This window comes from Felis catus, chromosome D1 (genome assembly GCF_018350175.1).
Source record: "Felis catus isolate Fca126 chromosome D1, F.catus_Fca126_mat1.0, whole genome shotgun sequence".
Taxonomy (NCBI): domain Eukaryota; kingdom Metazoa; phylum Chordata; class Mammalia; order Carnivora; family Felidae; genus Felis; species Felis catus.
In genome coordinates, this window is record NC_058377.1 from 37,566,745 (window position 1) to 37,579,270 (window position 12,526).

Consider the following 12,526-nt stretch of genomic DNA (forward strand, 5'->3'; position numbering starts at 1 on the left):
CCACATACACACACACACTCCTTAATAAAGAAACAAATAATGGCTCCTTTAGAGCACAACAGCAAAACTCGTGTAGCTGGCAAAAAAGCAAAGCCTTCTGCCACGAGCATTGCCAGGCAGGATGTGCTCAGAGGATGCATGACAGCAGGGTCCCCAAACAATGCTGCTTTACAAGCCAAAGTGGGGGTGACCACAAGCAGATCAAAGCAAAGGAAATGTAGCATAAAAAAGAAAGCCCAGCTTAGAGCAGAAAAAAAAAAAAGTCTGGGAAATGTCCATAACACCTCTGCGGCCAACCTGGCGTGCAAAAGTCAGAAAGAGGGAGCTTTTTTGATCCAAAGTAATCAACATCCTTTGTGGGTAAGGAGGCAGGACGCCAAGCAGCCACAAGCTCTCTACACAACTGCGTGTCCATAAGTCAGAGACAAGGTGGGCAGTACGGGAAGGACTGTTGCCCGCATACCCACTGCCAGCCGCAGCTTCCATTATGAGGCAGAATGCTTTGCAGCACTAAAATCCATCTAAGACTATTGTCAGGTACCAAAATCCACAAGCAAAATGATTCTCAGGGGTACCTGGGCCAGCTGTCACCCTAGGGAAAACTTCACAGTGGAGGAAGTTTGTTTAGAAAGCCATCCGCTGCCATCTCGCATCTACATAACTTTTCTGACTTCCTCTCTCCGCTTCCCTCCACCCCAAGGGTAAGCTTTTATTGAACGTTCATTATGTGTAAGATGCTCAGGTAAGGGGATTAGGCTACGAAGATGAATAAGCCTTAGACATTGTGTTCGATATATCCGTAGTACCCACACAAATAATGACAGGACGATGTGAGAGGTACCAGGAGCGTGCGAGCAAAGTGGGAAAGAGGAAGCTGCATCTGTCAAGGGAATCAGTCAGGTGTCATGGAGGCAGAGACGTCTGAGACAGACATTGAGGAATCAGTAAGTATTTAGGGCTGACAGTACAAAAAGCAATCCAGGCAGAAGTCCCGTCATGGGGGATGTGCTTGGGGGAGTCACCACGTCCTGTGTGGGAGTTAGTACAGGAGAATGACAGGCCGTAATGCAAGAAAAGTAGACTGGTGGAAGGTTTCCAAAGCCCTAAGTGTTCTTAAGCCCCACTGGCATTACATGCCCTCTCAGTCACCCCTACCTGCTGAGAGTCCAGCACAGGTCAGATTCGGCTCACCCAGTGGGGCTGCCTCACCCACTCAGCCTCTTCACCTGAACACTCCCAGCTCTGGAAAGATTCCCCCCTCCCACACACGGACTTGTCACGGACTTACTCCCTATAGCATTAGAAAAGTTAAATTTCTACTCTCCCTAGTGGGTTTGTGCATTTCATTGATTTCTTAAACAAGTTAAAACAAAATTTTAATGTTTATTTTTTGAGAGAGAGAGACAGAGACAGAGCACGAGTTGGGGAGGGGCAGAGAGAGAAGGAGACGCAGAATCCGAAACAGGCTCCAGGCTCTGAGCCGCCAGTACAGAGCCCCACGCGGGGTCGAACCCACCGACTAAGAGATCGTGACCTGAGCGGAAGTCGGATGCTTAACCGCTTAAGAGCCACCCACGCTCTCCGTTTTGTGCATTTTAGAAGACGACTTGTATTAATGCAAACAGAAAAATGGAGGTGGGAAACGTCTTTGAGCAGAAGGATCTCTCTGCCACTTTCCCCAGGCTTTTCAGCGTCGTTCCTCATGTCCTCCGCTTACCCTATTTCCAAACTCGAAGATCAGAGGCCCCACTGCTCCTTGGCACACCACCTCCGATCTTTGATTTACCTCCGTTAGAAGCCACATCAGTTCTTGCGGGAATTGTGGGAGATTTCAACCTTCCCCTGCTACACCTTCACATAACAGATGAGGTTCCTCCGTGGAACACGTTTCCAAGTGCAGCTTCTATTTTGGCCTGAAACACAACCCAATCAACGTGAGATTGTGAGAGGCGACTGGGGTGCTACATGTAACTCCACCCATGACTCTCTCACACATGTTTTGATGAAAGCAAGCCTGTGCTTATCACACGGACAATCTTGACTTGGCTCTGATTCATAACAGAAGAAAATTGTTCGCGAATGTTACGTCACAACTAGTATATCACATGGGGTGTAGCCCTGAATGATTTTACATGCGAATGCGACACAGCGCCCAGGTGAAGGGTCACTGGCTACATGTTGAACTGAGAAATATAAAGACACATTTCTCAGTGGTACACTTTACGTCGATAATCCATACGTAGCTTTCCAAAGTGGCCGGCTCACTCTTAGGGAACACATTACAAATGGTTTGACCTACCTCATTATTTCACTACAGATACATCATAGAGTCCAACGAAAGTAACTCAGTGACCTTTCATTCTTTTATGAAATGCTTTTCAATTGGAAATAGACTGAGCTGGAGGTCTCAACGTGAGCAGGTGTTTGCTTCATTATAATAAGAAAAATTACATCTCATTGTACTTGGCATAGAAGCTAAGATTTTTTTTTTTTTTTTGGAATGCTATAGTTAAAATAATTGTTTTTTCAAAAACAAATTAATACATGTGTGTGTACTATCTCCCTTGAACAAAACCGCAAAGGGAATGTCAGACAAGGGCTCATGTCCTACATCAGTCAGCTCGCTGTGAGGTAAACGAACCAACATCCCGGGGGGCTTGCAAGAGCAAACATTATCCTCACTCACATGTGTGTGTTTTCGGGATAGACAGGGCTGCTCAGCTCTGCTCTGCATGTCTTTTCATTCAAGGGCCTCAGGTAAAGGCTAAGTCCCTCTTCGGGGGATGCTTATTTCATGGCAGAGACTAAGAATAAGAGGCATCACATTTGAAGCTCCTGTTCGGATAGAGCCTGTGTCTCATTGGCTCATATCCCATTGGTCAAAAACAGTCACACAGACTAGCCCAACAGCAAGTGGGGCAGGAAAATCCACCCTGCCCCTAACAGGAGAGGGAAATCAATATTGGAAACAATAACACAATCTATCACAGACCACCTCCTGTGGGTATTCACTGTTGCTTTCTCTCTCTCTTTCTTTCTTTTTATATTTATTTTTGAGAGAGAGAGAGAGAGAGAGAGAGAGAGAGAGACATAGACAGAAGACGAGCTGGGGAGGGGCAGAGTGAGGGAGAGACAGAATCCAAAGCAGGCTCCAGGCTCTGAGCTGTCAGCACCGAGCCCGATGCGGGGCTTGAACTCACAAACCGCGAGATCGTGACCTGAGTGGAAGTCAGATGCTTAAGCGACTGAGCCATCTAGGCGCCCCATGTTCCTTCCTTTCTCATTCAGACTTACCCACTTTCAAGAAGTGTACCTGGAACCGCTCATCCCATTATGGTGTTGGATGCCAATTTGAAGATCTCATGCGTCTCTAAATCGGGTATAAATAATTACAATAAATGCCCCCATTCGTAAAAAGGAAGGATGAGAAGCACTTAACAATCAATCATTGATACACAGCACTTTGGAAATTCTGCTGAACAAACATTAGAGGCCCTCCTATCCTGGGGCAGGGAATGTTCCTTGAGTAAGCCCCTGTTCTGCTGTCTGCAGGTAGCTCCCCAGTCCCTCTTTCTCTGTGGGTCTTGACTCCACCCTCCAGGACATCTTCTTTTTTTTTTTTTTTTCCTGTTATCATCCTCTCTGGTTGTATGTTGGGAGGGCATCGGGGATTGTGCCATCCTGGGGGAAGGAGCAACTTGGTCAGCCGGCTTCTTGCCCAAATTGTCTCAAAAAGTCACAAACTCTTTCTTGAGGACGACAGTGCTTTGAGCAGTAGAACTCTTTCAAAGACTTTGTTAGCTATTGATTTATTTGATTCCATTTTTGTGCGCCAGGAGCCTACGCCAGAATTCCCTGGTGGACGTATGTTTTTCTCTAGACTTAAGGACACTGTGGGCTTGTCAAGCTATTGCAGACTCATGCCTTCAGGAATTGTGGCCACTCTTACAATTTCTTTTCAGCCTACATCTTAATCAGTGGTGTTGAGCTCAATACATTTCTCAATTTTATCTTTTGTCACTTGAAGATTAAAAACAGCCCCATTTTTCAACTCTGAAATCCCAGACTTTAAGGCTCCCTGTTTTCTTTTTCATGCCATCCTGCAAACAGGCCAGTTATTTTCTGGATTCATTTCATTTTTAAAATAGCAAACGCAGCTAGTAACAACACACTCTAGCAATATTCCATTTAAATACCTTTCCAGCCAAAGCCACAAGTTCATCAGAAGGCTATCTGCAGTTATGGTCACTGCAGCAAACCTGTATTATTACACTGATTACCACTTTTCAGTTTCCTTCAATACTTTCTCACCACCAACAGCTTTATCCCGAAGGAATTGCCACTGATTTTTTTTTCATACAACAGCACCCTACTCCCCATCAGTTTTTATATTAGCTTCCTCGCTGCACAAAGAGCAACCCCAACACTCTGGCAGTTAATAACAACAAACACATTTCTTGCCCATGTGACATGTTAGCAAGTGCCACTTGGCTGTGAATACTTTGGCACTGTTTCACATATCTTCACAGTCAGGGACCCAGGCTGAAGGGGCAACTGCTATGTGTAACGAATGCATTCTCACGACAGAAAGGAAGCACAAGAGATATTAAATCACAGTTAAGGTCTTTGTTGAAAGTAGCATGGTTACTTCTCACATTCCATTTACCAAGTCTAGCATAATGGAGTGGGGAAGTATTTTCTGCCCATTATGAGGAAGTAGAGTAAATATTTTCAAATAATACAACCGACCATGTACTCTACTGAGAAAGCAAACTGATAGGGGTTCCTGGGTGGCTCAGTAGGTTAAGCATCTGACTTCGGCTCAGGTCATGATCTCACAGTTTGTGGGTCCTGTGTCGGGCTCTGTGCTGACAGCTCAGAGCCTGGAGCCTGCTTCGGAGTCTGTGTCTCCCTAGCTCTCTGCCCCTTCCCACTCACACTCTGTGTGCCTCTCTCAAAAATAAATATTTTTTTTAATTGAAAAAAAAAAAGAAAGCAAACTCATAAAATCTCAGAGTTTGGGATATGTTAGACCAGCTCCATGAAATTAGTGCAATGATCAGGATATTTATAAGGTCAATTATTTATTTATCATTCTGGAAAAAAAAAAAGAAGAAAAAAGAAACCAATGAACTATTTGACTTTGTGCTATAAAACCTCTCACAAAGATATGGTATGAAAGTGATCAATATGCGAAATCACTTCTATGAAAGTGAAAACATGAGAGAAGCATAAAGTTTCTTAATTGTGTGCTTTGTCTGTTTTATGAGAATAAAAATGTTGATAGTGAATTACATGTTATGGATATTTGCACAGGCAACCTGGATTTGCTGAATCCTTACAGTTTACATTTGATTCAGTCAAGGACTTTACATCACAACCAACAGAAGCGTTAGGGGTAAAAAATCTGCCCAGCATTGTGGGGTTCTTCTGATTATTCTTACACAATTCACAAACATTAAGTGCGATGTTTTCCATTTGAATGGCAGCTATTGCCAGGCAAGGCTTCTGAGAGATAACAAAGTGAAGAGCGCCCTCTAGGGGTAAATTGTAGGTTTTAACTTGTAAACAGAACCGTCCAAGAATTTCATTCTTTTCATTTTGCTTCTTGATCTGGACTCTGAAATTTAAAAAACAGAATCTTAGAAATATCAACAACACTCTGAAGTGCCTTCCCCCGTGTCTGAAACCTGTGTATTTTATATTGAGAAGTATCAAGCAAGTCAATACTCTTCATATAATAAAACATGTTATTTAGTCTGTTACTTTCTTATCCTTAAACTGTCACAAATATATGCTCAACTTTATTTTTAAGAAGAAATAAAAGTCTTCACCCTGGAGACGGAGCTTGAATAATCTGCAATGTAGATTTTGGTTTTATTGATTACAGGCCAGTGCAATCACTGGGAAGAAATATCTAACAAGTTTCTAACTCACGATAGTTCCAGAATGATTACACATTTTATTAATCAAGGTCACAGTCACCTCATTTTACTGGTGTCAATGAAAACCTGATGCGATGTGTTAATTAAGAATCACCATGGCAATGAAAATGGATATCTTAAACGGCGCGGTCATGGCTGCTATTTATGTGTGAGTTTCAAGTGCCCTCTGTCGGACAAACGGACAAACGCAGCTGCTGAGAAAGCCCTGTGTCCCACCTCTCCCCTAGAGTGCCTATTCAAGCTAAAGTTCCATTAAAAACATGTAGGTGCTCAACCCATGCAGAGATATAGGATCAGGCTTTATATTAAAATCGTGGAGGGGCGCCTGGGTGGCGCAGTCGGTTAAGCGTCCGACTTCAGCCAGGTCACGATCTCGCGGTCCGTGGGTTCGAGCCCCGCGTCGGGCTCTGGACTGATGGCTCAGAGCCTGGAGCCTGTTTCCGATTCTGTGTCTCCCTCTCTCTCTGCCCCTCCCCCGTTCATACTCTGTCTCTCTCTGTCCCAAAAATAAATAAAAGTTGAAAAAAAAATTAAAAAAAAATCGTGGAGGAAAAAAATTCATTGAAGCTTTATTGTATCTGAATGACTAGTTCTCAAATACCATTCCTTTTTTTTTTTTTAATGACCGAAATCTCATTTTAAATAGGATTGCCTCTTTGAGGAATTAGAAACGAGTAGAAAACAAGTCATGGACAACATTTGAAAACTCGAATTTTCTTTTCAGCACTTAGAGATATGTTTCTTCTTCCACCTAACTGACCTAGAATCCCCTGTACGTAAGTTTTTCGTCCCCCAGGGCGATGAGGCCAGTTTGCTCAGCTGCGCTGTAAGTTACCAAAAAGGCAATGTGTCTACTGTGTAGTTGAAAATGCTATATTTGCAGTAACCAACTCAGAGTCTAGGATTGAGCAGAATAGTATAGTCTTGGAAGGCAAGGGTGCTATATTTTTTTGGCATCCAGGAACTACTAGGTGCCTTCGTACGGGCAGATGCTACCATTAATTGTCTGGATCAGACTTCCAGCTGTAAGACAGGGATTTTGCCCTTATGAAGCCTAGTCCACATTTCTTTTTAAAAAAATTTCCTCCTTCTCCGGTGGTCTCTCTAAGCCATTAAAGCCTTAAATGTATAACCTGGAGTTCTGGAAAATCAGTCTTTTAAAAAAAATGAAAGAACAAGATAATCTGCACTCCTGAACTCAAGAGCAAGGCGTCTTCTGTCTGCAAATGCCTTTCTCCTGAGAATTATGAGTTTTTCCAAACCATGAGGTGATAGCCTGGCTCTTAGTAAGCCCAAAGAAATATATTTACAAAAATAAAAATTAGAGCAAGCCTCTTTCATCCATGTTTAACCATTTCATTTAGCTGCTAACATTTTTTAGCTGCGAAAATATTAGTAAAATAACCCAAAATATGATGACTATTGCTTCTCTGCAATAAAAGTCATATGGACCGAATTGTTTTTCCTAAAAAAAAAAATGTATATTGAAGTCATAATGCCCCAGTGCTTCAGAATGGGACTGTATCTGGAGATAAGGTCTTTAACTAAGTTGAGGTCGTTAGGGTGCCCCCAATCCAATCTGACTGGTATATTAACAAGAAGAGGAGATTAGGACATATACACACACAGAGGGAAGACCGTGTAAAGACGCACAGAGAGGACGGCCGGCCATCTACAAGCTAAGGACAGAGGCCTCAGAAGAGATGTGCCCGGCAACACCTTGATCTCGGCCTTCGAGCCTCCAGAACTGTGAGAAAGTACATTTATTTTGCTTGAGCCATCCAGTCTGTGCTACTGTGTATGGCAGCCCTAGCAAACTAATACAATAAGTGAGGCTGGCACTGGTTATTTCTATGACTCCATATCAGAAAAGAGATTCTAGTGTTTCTTGTAGCTTTCGCCTCAATTTTTTTGCCTCACGGTTGATAGCCAGCTAATTCTGCTCCAGACAAGATAGCTACATCCAAGACAGGAAAAGAGGGGGAGAGAATACTTTCTTTTTACTAAAAAATAAAAGATGGGATTTCATTTTCTAATACAGACTCATTGCAAGTATCAGAAAACTGAGAGGCTCAAACAAGATTTATTAGCTCGAGAATTAGAAATCCAGGGGTAATGCCAACTTTAGCTATGGCTGGATTCACAGATGAAATGATATTATCTGGGGCGAGAGTCTCTCTATCTCTTAACTTCTCTTTCACCATGTCTTCTGCTCCTCGCGGCTATCCCTAGAAATTCCAGGATCTTTCCTCATGGCAACAGGTTGGCTGCCATAGGTGTGGCCTCGCATTGTTTCAAGATCTAGTCCAGCAAGAAAGAGTTCCTGTCTCCCAACATCCCTGAGGAACATATGCTTCTTTCCTTGGCTCACCCTCCTGGCATAATTATATTAATACGTCTTCATCCTCTTGTGTTAGCATGAGCTCTAGGAAGTCAGTGTTCACTTAACAATATTGGTGATGCTCAACATTGTAAAAAGTAAAGGACCACTTTTCATCAAGCACTTACTATATACTAGGCATGGTTCATTATCTCCTTGAATCATCACAGAACCTAAGGCAACAGGAATGATTATCCTACCTCAAAAAATACTATTGAATATTGATATATTTTTATATAACCAATCTTAAGTAAATAAAGTAACTTGGTACCAATAACTGAGATTAAAAAAAAAAAAACCCAGAGCCAGAAATTTAATACATTTCTGGCTGGCTCTGGAATCTTCATCCTCCTAACCAGTTTGCTCCACTGGATTCTATATCGTTTCAAACAAAGCATGGACAGCTCTTGCTCGTCTCCATTTCTTTTTTTTTTTTTTTAATTTTTTTTTCAACGTTTTTTATTTTATTTTTGGGACAGAGAGAGACAGAGCATGAACGGGGGAGGGGCAGAGAGAGAGGGAGACATAGAATCGGAAACAGGCTCCAGGCTCCGAGCCATCAGCCCAGAGCCTGACGCGGGGCTCGAACTCACGGACCGCGAGATCGTGACCTGGCTGAAGTCGGACGCTTAACCGACTGCGCCACCCAGGCGCCCCGCTCGTCTCCATTTCAAGAACCTCTCCTGCCATGACTTCTGCCCACCTAGTTCTAGTAATTCCTGGCTACTAGAACTATACCTCTCCTCTATTCGGTTCATGAAAGGCTAATTCTTAACAAACAAATGCTTCATTCTTCCCAACCATTTTAATTTTAGGAAAGAAAGATATCCCCTTATCCTGGTAAGGAGAATCATTTGAATTCATATAGTCACTCCATCTCTGCCCCTTCATGACCTCATCCATCTTTTTAAAATTTCTCTGATTTTTTTTTTAATTAGGAAGTTTCACTTTCCTTTAAGACTCAGTCCTTAAAATAGGCTGGTGATGCAAGACATTTGCAAATAAATAGACAGCACTTATACCAATAGATAAGGATCCAAATGAGGGCCCAATTTCACATTGCCTTCTTTTGACCAAAGATCTATTTTCAGTGTAGAGGTCAGATGTAGTCAATAGCACCTCTCTGCTTAAATCAGAAGCATGCTGGCATTATCAGCAGCAAGCAGAGTATGGTACTGAGAACAATTACAAGGAAATTTGAAAGATATGGACCCTGGCTCTTTAGCGATCACAAATCAAGAGGCTATGTAATCATATTTGACAGGTGCTTTTCTCAAGGCCACGTCAGCTATGAGGGGCACAACTTGGAAATAAGATGATGTTAAAATATAATGTAGCCTCATCTGAAGATTTGAGGGAATTCTGGTCACCATATGCACTCAGTTTCCCTCTTAAGAAGAGATGCTTTTCCTCTGACATCTTGAATAATCTCGTCACCCCAACATTATATGCACCCCGCTGTATCATATGTTTCATTTATGGAAGTGTGTCCTCCACAAGATTGGTGCTCTATAAAAACAGTGTCTACATCTTATTCATTCTTCTGTGTGCAGTGTCTGGCATACTGCCTGGTATACAGGGCTTGGTAAGTATTTGTGATTTGCAGGGTAAAATGCTTCACAAAGACTGTGGTCCACTGTCTTCTGTGAGCTCCTGTCCTTCAGCCACTGAGACGGCAGCAATAAACTCCTAGAGAATCTCCACTTCTGGTGACAAAGTTCCCTGCACCACCAGTGCTGAAGCTCATGGATTCTCCAGGACAGATGGCAGAAGCTTCCAGCCAATCTCTCGTGGCTGGAGTTTGATGCCAGTTTCCGAGATTCAATGGCTGACATGACTGACCCAGAAGAAGCTTTCTCAGGATTAAATTACCATTTGCTGCTTTGGGATTGTGTTTATTTTTTAATTGTTAATTAGTCTCACACCCTAGCCGTCTGCCAAATGAGAAAGGCGGCTCTGTCCTCCTTCTCTTACCATGTACTCTGGTTGATACATACCACATGAAGTCCTTTCCACAAACCCACTCCAGCTTGCAAATCTCTCTTCTCCTCCATTTGAGTCATTCGCCACCTCTCATCAGTTCCACTGGCAGAATTTGACTTGAGGCTCATACTTCACACTGAATGATTTACTACAAACAAAGAGGCACAGACAGGATGCTGGTAATGTAAGAAAATGATCAATTGTGGCACAGCATCCTGAAGCCTGGGTGGTAGGAGCTATAGGAACGTATTAGAATGCTATAAAGTGTCCCTGAGATTCTCAGCTCCTTCAGGGCGGAGACTGTCTTGTTCACTGCCTTAGCACCCGGAACAATGGTTGGCACTCAGTAGACACTCAATAAATACCTCCTAAATAAATGAATAAAGACTTGAACACTGCCGGGCAGCAAAACTTCATTATTTACCAAGTGCACTTGAGGAAGTGTGTGTGTGTGTGTGTGTGTGTGTGTGTGTGTGTTCTTGAGAATTCTGAATCATGATCCTGAGATCCAGAAGACTACAGGATGATGGCATAGGCCTCATCTCTGATCTTCAACTCTTTCTAGAAACATGGCTATTAAAAATAACCCCCCCCCAAAAAAAACCACAAGTCACGTGTATCAAGTTAGCATGTTATCAGAATAAACAGAGACAGAGTGAAGTCGTTAAGAGCCTAGACTCTGAAAGCAGACTGCACACATTGAAATTGTGGGTCAAACTGAGTAGCTCCATGACTTTGGACAAAGCAATTAGCCTCTCTGTATCTCACTTCCTCATAATAGGTAACCATAAACTATCGTGCTTTGCGGGATAGGTTTGCATAAGGATGACAGATGAGTTAATATGCGGGAAGCACTTAGAATGTTGCCTGGCAAACAGTAAACATTCAACCAATGTTTGTAGTTGTTATTATAAAGAGTTGTGAAGCTCAATTTGGGCCCCACGACTGATGAGTCAGATTTCAATATATGTTCTGTACACTAAGTTATTGTGGTCCTATCTGGACCATGAGGGAAGCTTGTTCTCTTGAGAGTGAAGGATGGAATTCTCTCACTAGTAGGAGTAAAATTTCTCATTGTCTATTGTTATAAAAAAAAAAAAGTCAGTTACAGAACTAGAAAAGAGAACACACAGGGTAGGTCTTGATCTAGTCAGATGAAAAAATTCTCGATGACAGTTGGAGACTGACCTGTATGAAATATTCTGAAAGATATCTCACTGATAAGTTAGTCTCTAACATGAGAACAAATGCCGATAGTAATAACTGCAAGTAATAGCTAACATTTACCTTTCTAAATACTATACATGTGTTTACTTGGATAATCCTCAGCTCACCTTCTGACTAAGAACTGGTAAGCAAGGAGCCTGGCCTGTGGCTGAAGAGCAAACACCCATGAATGGGGTCTGTGTCAGTCAGGGCAGACAAGGTTTTCCTGTGGTAACAAAAAGCCTTATAGACTTGACACCAAACTAGCTTATTTCTCATTCACAATCCTGGCCCCTTATGGATCAGCAAGCAACCCGCCTCCACACTGCCACTCAAGATTAGCCTAATTGCTCCTGCTGGTCAGCATGATACTTCTTTTGTGGAATCACACAGAATTGGGCCTCCAGAATGGTACTGACATGTCCATTTTGGGTGATCCTCACTCATGCTGGACAAAGTCCTTTGTTCTTAACCACCATCTGTCCCCTACCAACACTTGTGCTGAAACCATGTTTGAGCCCTTATGTCAGCTCTCACCTGTCCATGTTTAATTTGCAAAACCACCTCTAGTCTACAGCATCTGAGAGTGACAGCAGGTATCCTTTATTCTGTGGACTTCCCGCTGCTGACAAGCAGAGCTGATGCCACCTCTCATGAAGGCTCAGCATTACATGACAGAGAGTGGAAGGATGTGGGGATTGCCTGTCCTTCTGGAGCAAATGTTTACTTACATCACTGCTCTTTAACACCAATGGGCTCTGGAGTTGATGTCTTCTCTTGCCTCCAGTTGTTGTGGTGATGGCACATTCTTTCAGGTCTGTCTTAAGCATCCCAGATGAGCGACCAGACATTCGTTGTGTGAATGAGGCTGCTCTTCTCACTCTGCCCACGGGCCTCTCACCTACCTTCCCTGCCCTTGTCAGCATGTGAAATTCAGGGATGTAAACAACATTGAAAGAGATCGCATTTTAGGAATGCAGAGATGACAGCCCGATGGAGTTTAAGAGAAGAG

The 12,526-nt window shown here is 42.9% G+C and overlaps 1 long non-coding RNA gene across 3 annotated transcripts in view; it reads right to left on the bottom strand.

Annotated features, from left to right (window-relative positions):
* Positions 1–1,437: 1,437 nt before the first annotated feature.
* LOC102900572 overlaps positions 1,438–12,526 on the bottom strand; it is a 57,756-nt gene continuing 46,667 nt past the window's right edge. The window contains exons 5-8 of one of the 3 annotated variants that reach the window (XR_006586185.1): positions 12,246–12,429; positions 10,323–10,456; positions 3,295–3,370; positions 1,438–1,913 (exon numbers count right to left, since the gene is read on the bottom strand). This is a non-coding gene — a long non-coding RNA (uncharacterized LOC102900572). Of the gene's footprint in view, positions 1,914–3,294; positions 3,371–5,084; positions 5,621–10,322; positions 10,457–12,245; positions 12,430–12,526 lie in introns of those variants that run through there. The other 2 variants (XR_006586184.1, XR_006586186.1) reach the window with 2 other exon arrangements.